The 24,126-nt window shown below is 46.5% G+C and overlaps 1 protein-coding gene across 4 annotated transcripts in view; it reads left to right on the top strand.

The window, feature by feature from the left end:
• The first annotated feature begins 12,199 nt into the window (after nucleotides 1–12,199).
• HYCC1 (hyccin PI4KA lipid kinase complex subunit 1) overlaps nucleotides 12,200–24,126 on the top strand; it is a 90,602-nt gene continuing 78,675 nt past the window's right edge. For all 4 annotated transcript variants that reach the window (XM_017344375.4, XM_089315369.1, XM_002713711.6 and 1 more), the window contains exon 1: nucleotides 12,200–12,435. The gene's annotated coding sequence lies outside the window, so the exon portion shown is untranslated. The remainder of the gene's footprint in view (nucleotides 12,436–24,126) is intronic.

The raw sequence follows: 24,126 nt of genomic DNA, 5'->3' as shown, positions 1-24,126 counted from the left end.
ACATTATTTAGTTGTAGAAACTGTCATCAAGTCTTTTTAAGCTGTAAAGTTTGGAAAGTGTGGTTTTGACTCTCCACATTCAACCCCACTCTCATTCTTCTACTCCAATCTCTACTGGGAAATTCTTTACCCCAATGTGTTCTCTCCACAGTGTCGGGGATAATATAACCCAGAGGTAAGCAAGCAGTAACTGACCAGAAGCCACCTATCCTAGGAAACACACCTCACCCCCACGTGGAGGAGCTAACACATGCAAATTCTGACTCGCAGAAGGGGCTTAATAAATAATTGCTGATGCTGAATCTAAGTGTGGCTGAGCAGTGATTTGCCCTGAGACAGGCAGAAGTGTTTCAACATTGCAGAGAATGAAAAGGTCTGCATTAGCCATCAGGGAGATGCAAATTCAAACCAGAATGAGCTAGTGTGACACGCCCACCAGAAGAACTAGCATTTAAAAGACTGGTAATACAAATATTGGCACAGATGCAGAGCGCCTGGAATTCTCATATTCCACCAGTGGACGTGGGAGAGATGCGTCTACTGCGGAAAATGATTTGGCAGGATCATGGAAAGCAGAGCATGTGCGGAGGTTGTTCTCAGCAACACCACCCCCGGATGTGTACCACAGAAGGGCATGGACATGTGCGCAAGAGTAGTGTAGGGAACGCTCCCAGTGGCATTCTTTGTAATGCCCCCGGCCCCACCACTAGAAACAGCCAGGGGCCGGCGCTGTGGTGTAGTGGGTAAAGCCACTGGCCATGGTGCCGGCATCGCATCTGGTCACTGGTTCAAGTCCCAGTTGCTCCACTTCTGATCCAGCTCCCTTCTAATGCTGCTGGAAAAGTAGCAGAAGATGGCTCAAGTGCTTGGGCCCCTGCACCCATGTGGGAGACTCAGATGAAGCCAGGAGCTCCTGGCTCCTGGCTTTGGCCTGGCCCAGCCCTAGTTGTTGTGGACATTTGGGGAGTGAACCAGCAGATGGAAATCTCTCTTGACTCTCTCTCTTTCACTCTCTTTCCCTTTCTCTGTAACTCTTTCAAATAAATAAATACATCTTTAAAAAAAAAGAGAGATAAATGCAATGCCCATCAGCTGTAGCGTGGTCACATTAATCATAGTGCACCATCCAGTAGAATATCATATGATAAAAACAGATCAGCTATATTTACAAGAAACATGATGGACTTTACAAGCACAACATCAAGAGAAAGAGCCAGACACGAAAGTGTGTATTTCCCATGATTCCACTTAGATGAAATTTCACAAGCATAGATAAACCATAGCATAGTGAGTCAAAGCAGGTTGACTTTGGGGAGAAGGGAGGGAATGGGGATTGGGAGTGGGCACAGGCAGCGTCTTCTTTTTTTTTTTTTTTTAAAGATTTATTTATTTATTTGAAAGTCAGAGTTACACAGAGAGAGGAGAGGCAGAGAGAGAGAGAGAGAGAGATCTTCTTCTATTTGATGGTTCACTCCCCATGTGGCTGCAATGGCCAGAGCTGTGCCCATCCCAAGCCAGGAGCCAGGAGCTTCTTCCATGTCTCCCATGTCTCCCATGTGGGTACAGGGGCCCAAGGACTTGGGCCATCTTCTACTGCTTTCCCAGGCCATAACAGAGAGCTGGCTTGGAAGAGGAGCAGCCGGGACTAGAACTGGTGCCCATATGGGACGCCAGCACTTTAGACCAGGGCGTTAACCCGCTGTACCACAGTGCCGGCCCCATAAGGCAGCTTCTGCATTGCGTCAGTATTCTCTCCCTTGATCTGGTTGTATGTGTGCCTTGTGACAATGCCCTGGGCTCACTGTGTTTTTTTTTTTTTTTCTCTTCTTTTCCCCCTCCATGTTGTTCAGTAGTTCCCCTTCTGTGTGGCTTCACTTTCTGTAGTTTTCAGTTACAGTTGGTCACCTGTGGTCTGAAATATTAAATGGAAGATTCCAGAAATAAGCAATTCCTAAGGTTTAAAGTGCACACCGTCCTGAGTGACATGATGAAATCTGGTGCACTTGCACTCTGTGCCTCCAGGAATGTGAATCACTCCTTGATCTGGCGTCTGCATACGGCATCCGCTCTCCACTTTTAGTTGCTTTGTTCTTGGTTATCACTCGGACTGTCACAATATTGCAGTGCTTGTGTTCAAGTAACCCTGATTTTATTTAATATTGGCCCTAGTGTACAGAGTACTGAGGTTAGCACTTCTATAACAAATGTATTGTTATACTTTGTTTATATACTATTTTATTACTAGTTATTATTGTTGATCTCTTTCTGTGGGTAATTCATAAATTCAACTTTATCATAGGTATATATGTATGAGAAAAAACATAGTGCATCTAGGGGTCAGTATTATCTGCATTCAGTGGGGGGTCTTGGAAATGTCCCCCAAGAATAAGATTGGAGGGACCACTGATCTTTAGCTTAAAAAATGTTGCAAAAATTGCAGAATTTCCTTGGCTGTGTCGGTTCACTTTATTTCTTTCAAGTTGCCTTCATTCTTCTCAGCACCTGGCACATCTTCCTGTCCATGATGCCCAGAGCTTGAGCCCTCTCTAGAGCCCTACCTGACGCAGCTCTCTCTTTTCCACCTCGTTGGTCTCCCCACGTTCTTTCCCGAAGCTCTGCTCTTTCTTAGGGACTTGGTCAATTCACCTTTTCTAAGTTTTTGATGACTGAGGCATCTTCTCCTCTTGCTGTAATCCAACTTTGAAAAAAATCGAGTGACTTTTAAAGTTTAGTACCTGGTCCAATCCATGAGGATAGAATTTTTGTTTTGTTTTGTGTTGTTTTTGATAATCCCCTTAAATGACCCAAGGGAGCAGGCTCTGGACATGTGTGTGCTGGGGACTTGCCTCAGCTCAGCCAAAAAGATGAGAGAATGGTATGTGCTGTGACTCAGCAAGTGAGGGTCAAAGAGACTTCCCTGATGGGCTGGGCCACTTCCTCATGGTGGAGGAAGTGGAAGCCAGACTTATTCTTACTGAATACTGACGATATTGCACTCTTTTCCCAGTACCCCTCCCCCTTCCTTTTTTTTTTTTTTTGACATAAATACCAGGGTGTGGTGATGATGACTAAGTAGATGAGAACAAAAATGAAAAATGCAAGTATTATTCATATGCTGGATTCCCTTAGCCTGGGTGTGACGAAGCAGAGATGGTGACCTGCCCAAGCCTTTGGCGGGGGGGTGCCTCTTTCTGCCATTCCTTTTACCCCTTTCTTAGCAGATGGGCCTTGTGGTCCCAGCCCCAGCCACCCCTCACCCAGTGCCTGTGCCTGGTGAACGGCTGTGGAGGCACCGCTCGGCAGGGAACCATGGTAGCCTGTGGCCTCATGGCCTCTTCTGCTCCCTGTTTCCCACAGGAAACGATTTTGGAAGTACGGCCGATGGTATACAATGAGGTGTTCAATTGAATACGGCCGAAATACATTGCAAAGCAGGAACTCAGCGAGTCAGAGAGGGGAGAAGTCAGAGCTTTCGACACTTGGGTGGGCGTAGATGCACCAAGTCAGACTTAGATTCATAAATCAAACCCAGACGGAAGGAGCACTGCCTTCTGTTCATGCGCTCCTTTAATCTGCGTCTCTGGAGTCCCTCCCTGGATCTAGTGCTTCACTACTAGTTCAGCTTCCTCTGGGGACTCCCTGCTGATCACCATCACCCACATATCTTTCCTGTGTGATTTTTCTGTTCCCTAGCACTTGACAGAGAAAAATCTATGTGCAAGTTTGTCCTTCTCAACTAAATACTCACTGGCGAGGTCTTTTGCTTGCCAGCAATAACAACAACTTCTCTGTGGGATTTATGAGAACATTTTAGAGAATTTTGAGTAATGTATTGGCTAAAAGTGAAAGGAATCATGTTTAACCGAGGTTCACTTGGGCAGAATTAGCAGTGAGCCAAGCACGGCCACCGTTTCTCCCTCTTTTTTTTTTTTTTTGACAGGCAGAGTGGATAGTGAGAGAGAGAGACAGAGAGAAAGGTCTTCCTTTTGCCATTGGTTCACCCTCCAATGGCTGCCACGGCTGGCGTGCTGCAGCTGGCGCGCTGCGCTGATCCAAAGGCAGGAGCCAGGTGCTTCTCCTGCTCTCCCATGGGGTGCAGGGCCCAAGCACTTGGGCCATCCTCCACTGCACTCCCGGGCCACAGCAGAGAGCTGGCCTGGAAGAGGAGCAACCGGGACAGAATCCGGCGCCCCGACCGAGACTAGAACCCGGTGTGCCGGCGCCGCTAGGTGGAGGATTAGCCTATTGAGGCGCAGCGCCGGCCTCTCCCTCTTAATAAATAATGTGGTAGCTGGCGTTGTGGTGCAGCCAGTAGCGCTGCCACCTGCGATGCAGGTATCACAAATGGGCTCTGGGTTCGAGTCCCGGCTGCTTCCCTTCTGATCCAGATCCCTGCTAATGCACCTGGGAAAACAGTGGAAGATGGCTCAGGTTCTTGGGCCCCTGCCACTCACCTGGGAGACACGGATGAAGCTCCTGGCTCCTGGCTTCAGCCTGACCCAGCCATTTGGGGAGTTAACCAGTGGGTGGAAGATCTCTCTCTGTCTCTCCTTTCTCTCTCTCTGTAACTCTGCCTTTCAAACAAACAAATAAATCTTTTTTTTTTTTAAAGTGAACTTCTCTTATTATAAAACCCACATTTGTTTATTGTAGAACCTTTGGTAAATTACAAACATGTACGAATAAGAGGATAGAACTCACCCATGATTTCTCCATGCTCGTGTGTTGCTGATCCATCCTCCTCATAGGAACATTTAAATGTCAAACAGCGACCATGTCATCTGTGACGTCTTGCAGCCATCCTTCTCATCTAACAGGCTGTGAAATGTCTTCTCACAAAATATTTTTCTAATATGCGATTTTTAAAATGTCACTAAATCTTTTTCAAACATGTGATTTTTAAAAGCTGCATAATAATTGTATCCTGACAATAGTTCTAGAAGACATTGTTTAATAAAATGCCTTAGGGGCTGACACTGTGGTGTAACGGTTTAACAACATGGCCTAAAGTGACGGCTTCCCATACGGGGCACTGGCTTGAGACCTGGCTGCTCCACTTCTGATCCAGTGCTGTGGCCTGGGAAGGCAGTGGAAGATGGCCCAAGTCCTTGTGCCCGTGCATTCACATGGGAGACCCAGAAGAAGCTCCTGGCTCCTGGTTTCGGATCGGCACAGCTCCGGCCATTGTGGCCAATTGGGGAGTGAACTATAAGATGGAAGACTCTCTCTCTCTCTCTCTCTCTCTCTCTCTCTGCTTCTCCTCTGTGTAACTCTGACTTTCTTTCTTTCTTTCTTTCTTTCTTTCTTTCTTTCTTTCTTTCTTTCTTTCTTTCTTTCTTTTTTTTTTTTGACAGGCAGAGTGGATAGTGAGAGAGAGAGACAGAGAGAAAGGTCTTCCTTTTGCCATTGGTTCACCCTCCAATGGCCGCTGCGGCTGGCGTGCTGCAGCCGGCGCACCGCGCTGATCCGATGGCAGGAGCCAGGTGCTTTTCCTGCTCTCCCATGGGGTGCAGGGCCCAAGCACTTGGGCCATCCTCCACTGCACTCCCGGGCCACAGCAGAGAGCTGGCCTGGAAGAGGGGCAACCGGGACAGAATCCGGTGCCCTGACCGGGACTAGAACCCAGTGTGCCGGCGCCACAAGGTGGAGGATTAGCCTAGTGAGCCGCGGCGCCGGCCGTAACTCTGACTTTCATATAAATAAATAAATGTCTTAGAAGACAGCTGTGAGGATTTCTGATTTCTGGTCACTTGAGGGTGGCTATCTGGATGGCTTGCGTATACACAGGAGCCAGGTTGGCGTAGCTGTCAGAAGTCATAGAAGGCTATTTATTCCTTAAGTTTCCTGTTAAATTTTAATGTATAGAGTCTTTGTTTTAAGACACAGAGAATATTTTCTTCTTTTTAGGGTCGTTTATTCTAGAAAAACCCATAACCAACCCTGAAGGTAAAATTATCTTTGCAAAATTCACTTGGTTCAGCTTCTCTCACAAGGTTGTTTGAAGCGACAGAGGAAAAGCAAACTCAGTCTCTTCCTGCTGTACATCCACAATGCACATCACTTCTGTGACCTGCAAGTGTGTGGGGTCTTCTCGGGACAGCAAGCAATCAACTGTGCCGCAGAGGGCCTGCTGAGTATCCCTGAATTCAATTCAGTTCTGAGTCTGCCTGGCGACAGTGTTAGAGCCCATAGGTTGAGGTTTGGTTGTACAACACCAGTTCTCAGTTCAGACACCTGTTGCCTACCCAGGCCTTCTGAACTCCCAACCACTTGGCTGCAAACTGGGACTCCCGGGACCCTCTCATTGAGCTCGGTTAATTTGCTAGAGCAGCTCACAGAACCTGGGGAACCACGACTTAGATTTACCTGTTTATTGTCAAGAATATTTACAAAGAAACAGCCAGAGGAAGAGACACATAGGGAAAGGATGGATCTTCAGGGCGGGAGCTTCCACCCCTGCAGAGTTGGGGTGCACCCCACTCCTGGCGCCTGCATGGGTTCTTATTCACCTTTCTGTGGGTCTCCACGTGTTCAGATTGCAGGAGCTCTCTAGACCTCTGTCTTCCTGGGTCTGAAAGAAGGCTTCACTGCATAAGCATGAAGGAAGCTTGGCTTCCTGCGTAGAGATGGGATTGGACAAGAAGTGGTCTGATGACATGCCAAGAGGCTGAGTGGAGAGACAGCAAGGCCTGTCTGTGCAGATTCTTCCTGGCCTCTCTGGGCAGCATTCCTTTCTCCAGGGGTTGGGGCCGGACCCCTTCTAATGTGGTCTCGTGATCCACGATCAGGCCAGCTGGATCAGAGAATTTCTTTATGGCCAGCTCCAAAATGGAAGTGCAGGGAAAGATTACAATATAATTAATTAAAAAAAAGATAAAAAAAATTGTTCGGAAAGCAGAGTGACAGAGAGAGAAGGAGAGATGCAGAGAGAAAGAGATTTTCCATCTGCTGGTTCACTCCCCATATGGCCACAATAGCTGGGGCCGAGCCTGGTCTCCCACATGGGTGGCAGGGACCCAAAAACTTGAGCCATCTCCCACTGCTTTGTCAGACACATTAGCAAGGAGCCAGATTGGGTTGGAACTGGCACTCCCATATGGGATGCTGGAGTACAGTCTGCAGCTTCACCCGCTGAGCCACCATGCCGGCCTTCAGAGCCTATGTCTAATGTCTACGGCCTGCCTTGGTGAGAAAACAAGCAGGTGAAAGGGGGGCAGGAAAAGGTAAGAGCGAGAGATTTTGCTTTCTGAGGCCAGAAGTGCCCAACATAATAACAAAAGGTCATCATCTGCTTCCATTTTTATTGCTCTCAATCCGCTCTAAAGCTGCTTCAGGTACCAAAGGCAGAAGGACACAAACTTCAGCAGAGTATAAGTTACTCTTCTAGTCATTTGGGAAGCAGCAAAGGTTATGGGGGTTATAAGCCAGGAACCGTGGATGAAAACCAAGCATGACGTGTCATGGCATCATAGTCCCTGATTCTGGAAATCTGCTTCTTGGTTTATTCAGGGATGAACAAGTCAGCAATTCACTTAGGATACGTTAGGTGGCGGTGCTAGGAATTTATGGGGCTCTCGAATAGCTGCACTTGGGAAGCAAACACAGGGGGCTGGCTCGATCCAGTGCAACTGCAGGAAGTGGATTATCTCACTTTCCCCTTGGCAACTTCGCTAATGACTCATCCAATTGTGTCTCCACTGTCGCTGCTCCTTGGTTACTGTTGCCCTGCTGTGTGTGTCTCCTCTCTCCCAAGTGGCTTCCATTGACCCAGGACCCGTCCCTCTTCTCAGGGCTTCTTTCTACTGACTTTGCGGCTTCCACTCCCCCATGTGGATTTCCTCTTTCTGCTTCAAGTTCTTGAAAGAGAATGGGTGTTGTTGCTCACCCATCCCCGTGTGGGCAGAGTGCTCACCTCAGCTGGGCTGACCTCATTTTCCCTGGTTCTACCCAGAGGGTTGGATGGTGTAGACAGGTGTATGGCTGCCTCAGTTGGGGGTACTGCCCAGGGAAGTTCTCTTAGAAAGGGAATCTGGGCCAGCGCCATGGCTCACTAGGCTAATCCTCTGCCTAGCGGTGCCGGCACACCGGGTTCTAGTCCCAGTTGGGGCGCCGGATTCTGTCCCGGTTGCCCCTCTTCCAGGCCAGCTCTCTGCTGTGGCCAGGGAGTGCAGTGGAGGATGGCCCAGGTGCTTGGGCCCTGCACCCCATGGGAGACCAGGAGAAGCACCTGGCTCCTGGCTCCTGGCTCCTGCCATCGGATCAGCACGGTGCGCCGGCCGCAGCGCGCCCGCCGTGGTGGCCATTGGAGGGTGAACCAACGGCAAATGAAGACCTTTCTCTCTCTCTCTCTCTCTCACTGTCCACTCTGCCTGTCAAAAAAAAAAAAAAAAAAAAAAAAAAAAAAAAAAAAAAAGAAAGAAAGGGAATCTGACTCTTCAAACCCTTGAGTGATCTCTTGGGCACATTTTGTTTTGATTGTTTTTTTTTTCACTTTTAATATGTTTAACATGTGGCTAAAGTAACAGTTTGATGTATTTTTCATAACAAAATTCTCCTGTTTCATTTACAATAGTCAAATCACCAAATTATTTTCTAGCTGATTTTGATAAAAATATGAATTAATTTCTTCTTAAAGTTTCTGAAATTTCATCTCATAGAAATGACATTCATGCTTTCTCATTATCAAATTTCTTTAATGTGTTTCATAAGGTTTTCATAAACTTGCTTGTCAGACGGTAAATGCCTTTTAATTAGTTAATGTAAACCTCTGACTGCAGATATCAGAGACTAAGCAAAGACGGAGAGGGAAGTTCTGGAACATGCTGACTTTCATAAAGTAGCTCACACGCATTTCCCTCTGGAGACGGAATGTTCTTGGAGGCATTTTCCCAGGACTTTGCTACTAAAACCCAAGTGATTATGTGTGACAGTTGACTACGGATCGTTATTATTGGAAATTATTTGTATATGCACAGATTGTGATGCAAAGGAGTGTGCCAGGCAAACAAAAAAGCTGTGTTTCATTTTACTCTTCGAGGGGAGATGTAACCTAAAAGGCCTTTTATGTCACTTTACCACTGCAAAAGGGGAAGTGAAATCTGGCAGCAGACTGCTTCCTGTCTTCTTGCAGGAAGGAAACAAACTGTAAACACACACAGGCCGACTTCAGTTTCTTTCCACTCAATCCAATCTATGCCCAGGCCTGGTTTAACCTCAGTGAAATAGTGTGATGTCACCCTCCCCGTCTCTGTTCTTAGCCCTGGGTTTCTGTTAGAATCATTTGAGAAGCTTTTTAAAAAATTCATTTGTTCAGGTTCTACCCCACACCCAATGTTCTGATTTATTTGGTGTGGGTGTGGTTTAGACATTAATTTTTTTAAGATTTATTTATTTATTTGAAAGAGTTACACAGAAAGAGAAGAGGCAGAGAGAGAGAGAGAGGAGAGGCAGAGAGAGGTCTTCCATCTGATGGTTCACTTCCTAGATGGCCGCAACAGTCAGAGCTGCGCCGATCCAAAGCCAGGAGCCAGGCGCTTCTTCTGGGTCTCCCATGTGGGTGCAGGGGCCCAAGGACCTGGGCCATCTTCTACTGCTTTCCCAGGCCATAGCAGAGAGCTGGATCGGAGGAGGAGCAGCCGGGTCTTGAACTGGTGCCCATATGGGATGCCGGCGCTTCAGGCCAGGGCTTTAACCTATGCACCGCAGCACTGGCCCCTAATATTTTTTTAAAAAGAGATCTGAAGTGATTCTGATAAGCAGACAGAAAAGCCATGAAGGCAAAAGGAGGAATATTTTCCTCCAAAACATTGGAGAACTTGAAATCAAGGCTCTTGGTTAAATCTGCTCACAGCCAGGGCTGGTCTGGCTCCAGGTGGTCTCGATGGCCTTCTGGGGCCTCTGAACGTTGCTGCTGCTTCTCGTCTTCTTCAGGCATTTCGGGGGTCTCCTTTCACACATTATTTTTTCTGATTGAAATTCTTCCCCATTTTTCAAGACAGCTCAGCTCTTACCTCCTCCACGCTGCCTTCCCTGATCACCCTCCTCGGGAAGATCTACAAGGAGCCGGCTCTGCACTGCCTGTGTCATCTCTTTGTTGCATTGAATGACTAAGCTTTGTTGGACTTTTCACCTGCTTGCTTCCCAGCTATCTGTGTTGTAAACTGCTAGCATTCATTTGTACCCTTCACAAATCCACTGCTTTGCACAGAGCAGGAAGCCACTGTTTGTTCCTTCCTGCCATCCTCACCACCACAAGGATGAGTCCGGCCTCCTCGCTTCAAGAATCTTGCCCTGGTCCTGACTGGCTTTTCTGCCACTGGACACCCTTGCTCTTTAAATCAGGTCAAGACACAGCCAATGGCTTATAAAATTGATCGTGTGTGTGTGTGTGTGCACGCGCGTGCACACTCCTTTGCTTATTTCTTTCCTTGTTTTATGATCCGCTCACTTTGTTTCCTTTCTTGCCCCTGTCTTTCCCATGCCCAGGACTTCGTGGTGGAATTCAGCCTCCTGGGTTCTGACTCCATGTGTGTTGTAAGATGTCAGGGGAAGACCAACCTTCTGTCCCTGTTCCTGTGGGGAAACATTTCCGCTCACCAGGCTTTAGCCCAGGGTCCTTTTTCTGTTAGTACCTGATCTGAGCTTCCCAGCATCCCCTCACAACCACACTCTACTCTGGTTTTTGTTGTTCTTGGTCGAAGTCCCACTCTTTTAAATAAATCTGTTTTGACCATATGGAAAACTTGTTGGTCCCTTGTGACCCATAGAACAAAATCTAAACAAAACTGTCCAGTCGGAGATGATGAAAGCGAAGCAGAACTTTGTGTGTCTCGCTCACACCGCGCATCCATGCTGGATGGCCACATTTGGCTGGCAGCCTGGTAGTAGCTGGTGGGTCCCCTTTTGGACAGCACAGACACAGAAGACGCTTTCCATCACTGCAGAGAGCGTTACCGGACAGCGCTCATCTGAACACCTTACACCAGCTCTCGCGGGCTTGTGTAATTTCATTGCTAGCCTCGTGTTGGGCTGCTTCTCATCTGCTCATTTTCTCAGTGTTCCTCCACCACGGCATGTTCTGTCACAGCCCCACACCTTCGAGCATGGTACTCCCTCTTCCTGAAGAGGGCTTCGATTTTTCTTCTCTGCAAAGGCTCGCTGGCCCTTTAAGATCCGGCTCCAGCATCACCCTTCTCACAAGGTTCCTCAGCTTTCCTAAACACCCTGTGTTGATTGTCCTTGCTCATTGAACCCAGGACGGTTGCCCTTACCAATGCATTTTGATATTATGTCCTGATAAATCTGATTATACCCTGGGAGAGGGCGGGGATCCTGTCTGATTGTTTTAGCAATGATTCGCTGAGATTGCTTGCCTGGTACCCTTCGGATATCAGTAGAGTGTATTTTAATTTCTGTAGCTGTTATTGATGTGTGCCGCATGTTTGAAAGAAGACTTGGTGCTTTGGGGAAATTCTTTCCATTCCTAGAAGGAAGCAAGGTTGGGGATCCATTTTTCTTGTAAGGAGGTCCGGCTGGACTTCTAAGGGTTGTGGTAGGAGGTGTGCACAAGGTCAGACCTGGTGGGAATGTAACTGTGCGCAGGAGTTGGCTTAGCGGTGCTCAGGAGCCAGTCTGACATGCAGTATTTAGCGTGTGTTAGGGAGAAAAAGAAAGGAGGAGCGATGGAGCCCATGGGAAGATAACTGGAGAAATTTATTTGAATATTTCCAAGGCAAGGCCAAAGCAACGATAGGGTAAAAGGGGAAGAGTTTTTAATTAATTTTGCAAAAATGTGCATATCTTTTCCTTCTGATATTTTGAAAAAAATTCTTTGAATTTAATTACCAGGAAGTAAATGGTCTTGTGCAATAAATTAGCACATCCTGTTTTTTCTGATTCCACTTCTCATCGCCTGCGTAGGGCTCATTTTCTTCTGAGAACTGCCTCGAGCCCTGAGGGTTTAGCGTCGGAGAGACCGTAGCTGATCTCTATCGCCTAGCTGCGGCCGCAAACCCCACAGTCAATCATCCCCGGCCACGCCCACGGATCAGACCACGCCCACTCCGGTGGCCCGCCCTCCCACCTTATCGCTCCGCCCCAGGTCCAGCAGCGGAAGATTCTGTTTGGTGAAGAAGTTGTTCTGGTCCCGCCCCCTGGAGCCGCGATAGGCTGAACCTGTGTGGGGCGGTGGTGGTTGGCTGCCCGGGGACGGGTCCCTGGTCGTGCCTGTCAGAGTGGCTGGCGGCAGTGGCGGCTCTCGGGGCTGGGTTGTCAGTCAGTGAGAGGAGGGGAAGATGGCTCGCCGGGACCCGCTCTGCTAGAAAGAAGAGGGGCAGGTGGTGCTGCCACTCGGGAGAAAGCGGAGCAGCCGCCGTCGCCGTCGCTGCGGGCGGTACGAGTGGAGGTTCTGCAGCAGGCGCTCCGGGAGCTGCCCTGGTGAGTCCGGCCGAGCGGCCCACGCCGCCCCTCAGGGCGTCCGGCCACCGATAACTTTTTTGTCAGGGAGGAGCCGCGGCGAGGCGGCGGCCGGGAGGGGACCGGGACTTTGTCCCCGGGGTGGCGGCTTCGTTGAAGGTAACGGCTCCCGCGCGAGGCTCTGCGGGTGGGCGCGAGGGGGCGCTGGGCGTCGGGGGCGTGAGGCCCGGCCGGGTGGGCAGCGCGGCCGACCCTTGCTCGCCCCGAAGTTGGGGTCAGCCCGCCGGCCGCCTGGGCAGCAGCGGAGTGCGCGCGGACTCGGGGCTCCCTCCTGGCGGGGAGCGGTCCAGCCTCCGGGCGTGAGCCGGGTGCCGCCGCCCCTCGGGAGGCAGGGTCGGCCCCGCCTCGGCCTCTGCAACCCCTCGGATCCTCGCTCTTCCCTCGGGCGAGGCCGCCGCGGTCCGGGCAGCCCTGGGGGCCACGATGGTCCGTGTCCACTCCCCCTGCGCTTGGAAAGCCGCCTCGGGCGCCGTGTCTGGTCGCGCGCAGGGCGGAGAGGTTGGGAAAGCAGTCGCCAGCCCTGCCCGGGTGGTTTCCCCGGAGGGCTCCTCTTCAGCCCTCGCCGCCTGCTTTCTGTCGGTTATCGCTCCTCCGAGGCTGATTTTGATTAGCATGCGGGAGAATCGTGGGGGCGGGGGCCGTGCGGGGGCTTGGCTGGAAGTCTGCACATTTAGGAGACCCCAAGTTTGCAGGCTTCAGCCCTCCGCCGTGCGCTTGTCTGCTTTGCAGCTCCGGAGTTGAGACACTGCTGCCCGGTGGCTTCTCGCCGCACAGGGCCACACGCCCAGCCCCAGCCAGCCTGCCGCTGTCCCCTGGCAGCCTCTGTGGATCTCAGAGACCCGACTGCAGGCGCTTTTTGCAAACTGTGTATCCTTGAGGGGGTCACACGGTAGTTTTTTGGGAGCTGGTAGGCCACGTCTGTGGCTCAGGTAAAGCGCTTTACAGTTCGAGGTTTTGAAATCCTCCTGGCATGAAGTCCTCAAGAGTGGCATAACCTTGAGTCCCTGGGGAGAGCGCTTGGAAGCTGCTTCTCCCAGGAGGGTGTTCCGCTGCTGACGGCCAAACTTCACCTCCTCTCTTTCTCAGCATTTTTTCTCACCTTTAGATGAATATATTTTAAGGTTTACAAGATGACTATTAGTCGGAAGCATCAAATTTTTGGAGTTCAAATAAAGGCAAGAAAGGAAAAAATTCGTTAACATCTGGTTGACCAATAATAGCTCCAAAGTTAGCTATTCAAATAATGGATGCCATCTCAACCATCACATATTTAGAAAGCACATCCTGGGTCTGGCTCACTTTATCCTGTTTGCTTTATTAAAATTATCACCGTAGAAGGATTACAAATACACTTTGGAACCAAGCAAATGGGAATTCTCTGTGTGAATAAAAACATACACATACAAAATTTGTCCTGGATTCCTGGGGTTCATGGGCTCTTGGACGTTCTGACCTGGGGTGGCTGGAGCCTCCTGATCAGGGACTGTGCTGTTTGGGAAGCGGCTAGGAAACCCACTGCTTTGTTTGCTGTTTGCTGAAGCCTCACTGTCACTATGACCTCTTCTGTTGGCCAAGGAAATGGAGTTATTTAACAAATTTTAAAAATCTGTGGGTCGGTGCTGTGGCATAGAGGGTTAAAGCCTTGGTCTGAAGCGCCGGTTCTAGTCCCGGCTGCTCCTCTTCCGATCCAGCTCTCTGCTATGGCCTGGGATAGCAGTAGAAGATGGCCCAAGTCCTTGGGCCTCTGCACCCACGTGGGAGACCCAGAAGAAGCTCCTGGCTCCTGGCTTTGGATTGGCACAGCTCCGGCTGTTGAGGCCATCTGGGGAGTGAACCAGCAGATGAAAGACCTCTCTCTGTCTTTACCTCTGTTAATTCTGTCTTTCGAATAAATAAAATAAATCTTTAAAAAAACCAAATTTTAAAAAATCTGAAAAAAAGAAAAGAAATACACTTGGTTATCAGCACTAACTACATGGGTGGATGAGAGCACCCAGGGAGATACTGGCCGGGTCAGCACACCTGCTATGTTCTCTCTCTTGGTGGTAGTTCTAGTTTATGAAATCTACCCTTGGTTACATTTTTATTTTAGAGTGGTACAGTTTAGACTATGAGTTTAAATATATTCTATATTCAAATGTTCTATTCAGCATCCTTTGAGTTGATATATAACTTATACCCAACTGTTTTATTCATCATCATTTTGCCTAATATTTTAGGGTGAATTCTAAGACATCTTTTTTTTAAAGATTTATTTATTGGAAAGTCAGAGTTACACAGAGAAAGAAGGAGAGGCACAGAGAGAGAGAGAGAGAGAAAGAGAGGTCTTCCATCCACTGGTTCTCTCTCCAATTGGCCACAACAGCCGGAGCTGCACCAATCCGAAGCCAGGAGCCACAAGCTTCCTCCTGGTCTCCCACGTGGGTACAGGTGCCCAAGGACTTGGGCTATCGGCTTTCCCAGACCATAGCAGAGAGCTGGATTGGAAGTGGAGCAGATGAGACTCGAACCGGTGCCCACATGTGATGCAGGCATGGCAGATGGCGGCTTCACCTGCTATGCCACAGTGCCAGCCCCCTTAGAACTCTTTTTTTTTTTTTTTTTTTGACAGGCAGAATGGACAGTGAGAGACAGAGAGAAAGATCTTCCTTTTTTTTTTTGCCGTTGATTCACCCTCCAATGGGTGCTGTGGCCAGCACGCTGCGCTGATCCGAAGGCAGGAGCCAGGTGCTTCTCCTGGTCTCCCATGGGGTGCAGGGCTCAAGCACTTGGGCCATCCTCCACTGCACTCCCGGGCCACAGCAGAGAACTGGCCTGGAAGAGGGGCAACCGGGACAGAATCCGGCCCCAACCGGGACTAGAACCTGGTGTGCCGGTGCCGCAGGCGGAGGATTAGCCTATTGAGCCGCGGCACCAGCCTCCCCTTAGAACTCTTAAAACAATCTTAGTGTTCAAGACTTTTGGTGTATCAAATTTACATTTTATAAATAAACACAATTACATCAAATACAAATTTATTTTGTGCTGCCCTAGGCTGAGTAGTTACCAGGAGTACAGAAATGAAAGTCAAAGATTTTTGTCCTCCAGGAATTTACTGTCAGATAGATAAGATATTGGTAACATTATGGTAATACCATGTAGTGAGTGTGGTTAGGTATATGCCTGGTGGAGTAAGGGACCTTGGATGGTGGTGATGGTGTCGTAATTGACCTGGGTTAAAGGTGGAGTTTTACGGATGAGAGAATTTTGCCCAGCCTGGGAGGTTGAGTGAATGACTTCCCAGGAGGAGGATATAATGAATGAGAAGGCAGGCAGGAGGGAGAGACCAAGGCAATCAAGGACGTCACTGATGGCAACAAGCCAGTGTCAGTTGATGGAGGCAGTAACATTGACCTTGACGTGGCCTGGATGCAGGGGCTCCCAGGGAAGTGGTAGGCAATGAGGATAGTGAAGGCAACAGAGGCCAGGCCGGGGCATTGTGTCCTTAGCTGACGTGACTGAATTGAAGGTGGTAAATGAGAAGCCGCCTATTTCAGCGAGGTAGAATCTGATGGACCCTGGTCATCTGTGGGGAGAGAGAGAGAGAGGAACCAGGACTCTGAGGATTGGACTTGGCTCCATTGACTGGAAACGAGGAACACAGATGTGGAATGAGGATGAGAGATTCAATTTTGGCTTACTTTCTTTTTTTAAAAAAATAACTGAAAACATTTTAATTACCTAAGAATTATATATATTTATGTGGTACCATGTGATGTTTTGATACATGTATACATTATATAATGTGCAATCAGGGCAAACCTATCTTCTCAAACACTTAGCATTTCTTTATGATGAAAATACTCAAAATCCTTTTGTCTGGGTTTTTATTTTTTGAGGAATATATGGTATATTACCATATTGTCACCGTACTGTACAATAGAACACCTTAGTCCTATTTAACTATATATTTTGGATACATTTTTTAAAAAGAGAGAGAGAGAGATTGGGATCACCCATTTGCTGGTTCTCTTCTCAAGCACCCACAACAGTGGGGACTGGGCCAGGCTGAAGCCTAGAGCTGGGAATGCAGTCCAGGTCTCCCACATGGGTGGCAGGGATCCGAATGAGCTAGAACTGGGAGCAGAGCAGGACCTTGAACCTAGGCCCTGTGATATGGGATGCAGGTGTCTCAAGCAGCGTCTTGGACTGCTATGCCAGACACCCATCGTTATTTTGGGGTTTTTTTGAATTTGAGGAAGTGGAACATTCAGGTGAAAATGTAGACAGATGGCTGGATCTCAGAATGTGGAAATCAGGATTAGAGAGAAGATTGGGCGTTGAATTGAAGTTGTATTGATTTGGTTAAGTCAAAATGACTCAGGAAAAGCCTTTAGTGTGATAAAGGCGGCTGCCAGACGACACACTCTGGTAAGTAGCAGCAATAGGTAGAAGAACACCCTGAAAGAGTATTGGTTAGGAAGGTGGAGTGGCATCAGGGTAAATGCTAGGGGTGAAGGGATTTTCAAATGCGAGTGAACAGGTAAGCAGCTCTCAGTGCTGTAGAGAGGTGACGAGGAGAGGACCGTAGTGACCAGTGGCTTGGTCAAGAGTCCGTCAGGGACTTCAGCCAGTGCAGTTGTAACGGAGTGGTGGTTCAGAAACCAGACAAAGACGGATGGTGAGGAGGCAGAAAGTCTTCAGTGAGGCTTATCAAGAAAGCTGAAGCTCGGAAGCTGTTTGTCATCCTTTTCCCTGCAAGAATGACCAGGGCAGATACGGGGGCAACTTGCAGCCAGAAACCAGAGACTGATAAAAATAATGCATGAGGAGTCTCCCCGAAGGGTGGGGAGGGGCTCGTCAGGAGGGGAGACTGCTGCTCCTTGTCATTTAAGGGATCTCGGGGAGGAACAGTGTGACCGCTCAGAAACCTCACCCTGCGCCACACTGCCCTGCTTTCAGTCCCAGCGTCCTGCTGGTGGACACCCTGGGAGGCTGCAGGTGATGGCCCTAGTACGTGGGTCCCTGCCACCCATGTGAGAGACTCACATTGCATCCTGGGCTCCTTGCTATGGGCATGGCCCAGTCTCAGCTGATGCAGGCATTTTGGGAGTGAAACAGTGAATGGAAGATCTCTGTTTCTGCCTCTCAAAATTAAAATACAAACGAAGGGAGAGAACGGTAGCTACAAAGCAGGGATTGTCTGTCCTGGCTACACAGTTACAGTCATCTGAAGGAGCTTTTAAGGCTTTTGATTTCCAGGCCAACCCCCATACCAATTTTTGAGGTATGGATTGGACCCAGATATCAACAATTATTTCAGAAGTCCCAATGAAGTTTGAGTGGCATATGATAAATTAACCCATATACAATGTGAAAATCTGATGTTTGGCAAATGTTTGTACCTGTAACACCACCACCACCACAGTCAAAATCATGAACACACCCATCACTCCCCAGAAGTTTCCTCACACCCATGTGTAATCTTTCCTGCTCATCTCCAGGAAGCCACTATAGATTACTTTCTGTCACTATAGATTATGTGTATTGGCATTTTTTTTTTTTTTTTGACAGGCAGAGTGGATAGTGAGAGAGAGAGACAGAGAGAAAGGTCTTCCTTTTGCCGTTGGTTCACCCTCCAATGGCTGCTGCGGCCGGCGCGCTGCGCTGATCCGAAGGCAGAGAAGGCAGAAGCCAGGTGCTTCTCCTGGTCTCCCATGGGGTGCAGAGCCCAAGCACTTGGGCCATCCTCCACTGCACTCTGGGGCCACAGCAGAGAGCTGGCCTGGAAGGGGGGCAACCGGGACAGAATCCGGCGCCCCAACCAGGACTAGAACCCGGTGTGCCGGTGCGGCTAGGTGGAGGATTAGCCTATTGAGCCGTGGCGCCGGCCGTGTATTGGCATTTAAAATATGACTTCCTAGGTAATTCCAGTATACAGGCATGGTTAAAAATCAGTGCGGAAGAATGTAGATTGAAAGAACGTCTGTTTACATGCATAAGGAAAGTGAGAGTAAGAGACAAGGAAGTTAGAGATTTGGGAGAGATGAGATAATTACTGTAATTAAGGGCTTGTGAAGATGGAAGTGGATTCAGAGCCTTGATCAGTAAGAAAGGAAAACAGTTCTGGAAGCAAGATCTCTAACAAAAGCCGTGGTGTTAAAAGTAGCATACTTCTTTGTTGTCTCCATAGTTGCCATGTAGAATCAAGATTGGTTCTGTGAAGTACCTCTGAAGTACTAAAAAAAAAAAAAAAAATCAGTAATGTCTTAATATTGTGAAAGCAGGCACCCCTCAGATAAACTACTTCTAGGGAGCCTGAGACCCCTGGCATCCCTGTGTAGTGCTTTGTCTTTTTTTCTGAAGGGGAGCAGTTGGAATAAACTGTTTGACCATTGCTTCTTGTTGAGAGCCAACTATTACCAGACTCCTTTTTGGCTCTGTTAGAGTTAGGCTGCATATCTGCACTGAGGAAAGAGAACATGGAACACTTGGGAATTTGTTTAAAGCATCTCTACTCAGAACTCTTTGCACACTTGCCCTTTGCTCACTCGCGCCTGATACATCACTGGAGGAGAAAATCATCCCTCTGCCTCCCAAGTGAGATGGAGAAGAGCTGTAGTTAAACATCGTCAGAAAGGTGAGACCTGTGCTCCCTCCACGACTTTCTTTTGGGTGTTAGTAAGCTGAGGTCCAGGGATCATTCTTCACCTCTCTCTCTGACCTTTGGTAGAGGGCTGGAATCAAAATAGCTAAAGTCCAAGTACTTTAACAAAGGCAGAGTGAAAACTTGTCTGGTTGTCTCTGAGAGTTCTGCAGATTTCTTTCATTGTGGTTAAAGAATCAAAATATGATCTGGACCTAGAGCGAGAAGGCCTCCCTAAGTTTGGCACAGCCTATAGGAGTGGGAATATAAGTGTTAGCATAATTTGGGATACTGTTGTTACTATAGCCACAGCAATATTCTAAACATTTTTTAAAAAGATTTATTTATTTGAAAGGTAGAGTTACAGGGAGAGAGAGAAAGACAGAGACAGAGATCTTCCATCTGCTAATTCGCTCCCCAAATAGCTGCCAATAGCCAGGGCTGGAGCAGGCAGAAGCCGGGAGCCAGGAGCTCCATCCATGTCTCCCATGTGGGTAGCAGAGGCCCTAGTGCTTGGGCCATCTGCTGCTTTCCTAGGTGCATTAAGAGAGCTGGATTAGAGGTGGAACAGCAGGACCTGGAAATGGCAACTATATGGGATTTGATGTCACAGGTGGCAGCTTAACCCACTGTATCACAGTCCTGGACCATTGTATTTTTTTTTAATATTTATTTATTTGAAAGGCAAAAGAGAGAGGTCTTCCATCCACTGGTTCATTCCCCAAATGGCCACAACAACTGGAGCTGTACCGATCCAAAGCCAGGAGCCAGGAGCTTCTTCCAGGTCTCCCAGGCAGGTACAGGGGCCCAAGGACTTGGGCCATCTTCTACTGCTTTCCCAGGCCATAGCAGAGAGCTGGATTGAAAGTGGAGCAGCCAGGACTTGAACTGGTGCCCATATGGGATGCTGGCATTGCAGGCAGTGGCTTTTACCTGCAATGCCACAATGACAGCCCCCCTTGTATTTTCTTGATTACTAGTGTAATGCGTGATCATTGTAGGAAATCTGGAAAATTCAGGAAAGCATAAATAATAAATAAATAACATAATGCCTCCATTCAGAAATATTTATTGCTAACATTTTGATGGATTCCTTATAGGTCCTTTTAAATGAGTATTTAGTTATTTCTTTAACACAAAGAAACCATACTGGTATTTTTCTTTTGTAAATTTTGGTAAGAGCCATTTTTCATTAGCTTATTTTCACTTACTAGGAGATGAATGCTTACCTGAGTCAATAAAATACTATTCTTTATAGCATCACATCATTTGGATGTGTGTCTCCTATTCTAGTATGTAGATTTACCTTAGTTTATTTAGCCACCATTTCAACAGTTGAAAATTTAGCTTTTTCCTGTAATTTTGAATGAGAAGATAGCAGTTAACTTCTTGACAGATCAATCACTGCCCATATCTTGTGTTCTTTGTATAGATTCTGAAGTCTAAGGTATACATAGGTTAATGATTTAATAAAAATCAATATGTAATAAATATATTAACCAATGTCTTCCTGAAAGGTTTATTTAATATTAATATTTTTAAAAAGAGAGAGTTGGTAGAGTGGGAGAGGATCTTCCATCTGCTGGTTCACTGCCCATATAGCTGGAACGGCAATGGCTGTGGCTGGGCCAGGCTAAAACCAGGAGCCAAAAGCTTCATCTGCCTCCTTAGTGTGGGTTCAGGGACCCAAGCACTTGGGCCATCCTCCACTACTTTCCCAGGCACATTAGTAGGGAGCTGGATTGGAAGTGGAGCAGCTGGGACTCGAACTGGTGCCCAAAATGGAATACCAGCATCATAAGTGGCGGCTTAACTTGCTATGATATTATACAGCACTGGCCCTGTAATTAATATTACTTTTGATAAGCTGTGCTTGAGAGTGCCTGTACTCTCCCTGTTCCGCATTAGCCACTGAAAGATTGTTGTTTCGACATGGAAAGTTGTATCTTCTGTAAATGTTTTTCACAGGATTAGTGACGTTAAATATTCATATCCCTCTTGTTTATTTATTAGTGGCCTTTGTCAATTATGATATGGATTTTTAAAAGCTGAGTCATGGGAGCTCTTTGTTTATACAATCTATTGGGGCTTTGTCAAATTATAATGCACGTATTTTCCTCAGTTTGTCCCTCACATCTTAATTTGTTTTTGGTATGGACTTTTTAACATTTTTAATGTGATTAAATCAGTCACATTTTTCTTTTTATGGTATCTGTCTACTTAGAAAGGCCTTCTCACATTCCAAATTATGTAACTGCTCACCTCTATTTTCTTATATTAATTTCATAGTTTTAAAAAACACATATCCTTTAGTCTATTTGTAATGTATTTTACATTACATTTTATATTATTTTATAATGAATTTTAATATAAAGTGATAAGACAATTATTTGAATGCTTTTTTTAGAAGAACAATCTTTTTCTAGAGGTTTTGAATACCAGATCATATGTAATCATGATCTCTGCTACATCTGTTTCCATCTGTTGAGGTGGACATATGATTATTCTTAGGTGTCCTGTTCTGTTTCATTGACTTTTTATTTTTGCTCCAGTGATTCCAAACTGTCCCTATCATTGTAACTTTTTGATACAACATCCTATATGGCATGTGAATTCTTATCATCTTTTTTTTGGGGGGGAGGACAGATAGTGAGAGAGACAGAGAGAAAGGTCTTCCTTCCGTTGGTTCACCCCCCAATGGCCGCTACAGCCTGTGCTGTGCCGTTCCGAAGCCAGGAGCCAGGTGCTTCCTCCTGGTCCCCCATGTGGGTGTGGAGGCCCAAGCACTTGGGCCATCCTCCACTGTCCTCCCGGGCCACAGCAGAGAGCTGGACTGGAAGAGGACCAGGACTAGAACCTGGTGCTCAAATGGGATGCTTGTGCCGCAGGCAGAGGATTAACCAAGTGAGCCACGGTGCTGGCCCCTCTTATCTTTTTCAAAGCATTTCTTCTATATTTTTCAGATTATCTTTAATGTAATTTATTAATATCCCAAAGAGATTCACTGGAAAATATGTATTAACTTTCTACAGATAGTTGTGCTGTCTCTGCATTATTATCATCATTTCTTCAAGTTATCCTTTTTTTAAACTTTTATTTAATAAATATAAATTTCCAAAGTACAGCTTTTGGATTACAGTGGCTTTTTCCCCCCAATAACGTCCTTCCCACCCGCAACCCTCCCCTCTCCTGCTCCCTCTCCCATTTCATTCACATCAAAATTCATTTTCAATTATATTCATATACAGAAGATCAATTTAGTATATATTAAGTAAAGATTTCAACAGTTTGCACCCACACAGAAACACAAAGTATAAAATACTGTTGGAGGACTAGTTATAGCATTAATTCACATTGTACAACACATTAAGGACAGAGATCCTACATGAGGAATAAGTGCACAGTGACTCCTGTTGTTGACTTAACAAATTGACACTCTTGTTTATGGTGTCAGTAATCACCCGAGGCTCTGTCATGAGCTGCCAAGGCTATGGAAGCCTTTTGAGTTTGCCGACTCTGATCTTATTTCGACAAGGTCATAGTCAAAGTGGAAGTTCTCTCCTCCCTTCAGAGAAAGTTTATCCTTTGTAATGCAAATATGTAGTTTTGAGTTTTCTTCAAGTGGGTTCTGACCATATATAAAGTGTTAGTTTTGGTATTTTAAAATGTGTTTATCCTATTTTTAATGGAATCTTTTTTCATTACGTTATAAAGAAGATTATATCTATCCAGTGAAACAGAAAAGTTGGTGATTTTCCTATGCTATTTTCTATCAACCATCTTAAGAAACTCTTAATTCTAATAGTTTTTATTGAATTTCATAATAATTCAGTTTAGCATTTATAAACAATGATAATGTTTTCATCTTGCCAACATTTAATCCTTATTTCTTTTTCTTATTACATGCATCAGAACTTCTAGAATAATGTTCAATTGTGGTAGTGGACAGTAAGCATCCTTGTCTCATTTCTGAGTTGAATGAGAATCTGTTATGGTTTCATGGTTTGTAGTCACAATTTTTATCACGTTAAGGAAATAGTTTTATATTTTGAAACTGAGATAAATATAAATCTGTTCATATGCCCTCTTGTTAAAAATAAAAATATTTATTTATTTGAAGGACAGAGTATAGAGAATAATTAATCCCTCTTTTGGAAGGTTTGAAATAGCTTATCTGTAAAAATGTCTAGATTGGGCTGGCATTATAGTGTAGTGGGTAAAGCTGCCACCTGCAGTGCCTGCAGTGGGTACCTGGTTGAATCCTGGCTATTCTACTTCTGATCCAGCTCTCTGCTATGGCCTGGGAAAGTAGTGGAAGATGGCCCAAGTGCTTGGGCTCTTGCACCCGCATGGGAGACTCAGAAGAAGCTCCTGGCTTCAGATAGGCACAGCTCCAGCTGTTGCAGCCATCTAGGGAATGAACCAGCAGATGGAAGATCTCTCTCTTTCTCTCTCTGTCTGTCTCTGTCTCTCTGTTACTCTGCCTTTCAAATAAATGAATAAATATTTAAAAAAATTAAAAAGTCTAGATCTTTTTAAACTGAATGCAATTTACTGAGATCTTAATATGTGCTGAAGTAGTTTCCAAATATTTTGCATAATTAATTTCATTTCCTACCTGTACAACTCTATGAGATAAGGATTATTATTTGTGTTCTACAAGTAAACAGACTCAGAGGTTGAGATGCCTGCTCAAAATCAACATCTAGTTAGAGGTGGAGTACAGAGTTTAAAGTCAATTCTTGCCTGGTGCTACAACACATGTTTCTAAATCAGTACCCTAATATTTACTTGATTAGGACTCTTCTGTCACGGTTAACGAGTAGCAAGTTCAATCAAATGACTTGATTTAAACCAAGTTAAACCAAAGAGCCATCTTACTATTTTTCCTCTTTGCTCAGTTTCAATTTTTGGTAACCCTTGTGTGATGTTACTGGTCTTTTCTGTGTTGGTATCCTATCTTTTGCTATTTTTATAAATACAGCCCAATATAGTTGTGATAGGTGATCCCAGAGTGTTATGGGGGA

Source organism: Oryctolagus cuniculus, chromosome 16, assembly GCF_051225735.1.
Source record: "Oryctolagus cuniculus isolate XC-2025 breed Fujian yellow rabbit chromosome 16, ASM5122573v1, whole genome shotgun sequence".
NCBI classification, from domain to species: domain Eukaryota; kingdom Metazoa; phylum Chordata; class Mammalia; order Lagomorpha; family Leporidae; genus Oryctolagus; species Oryctolagus cuniculus.
The sequence above is the reverse complement of the archived record's forward strand: the minus strand, read 5'-3'. Positions and strand labels throughout refer to the sequence as shown.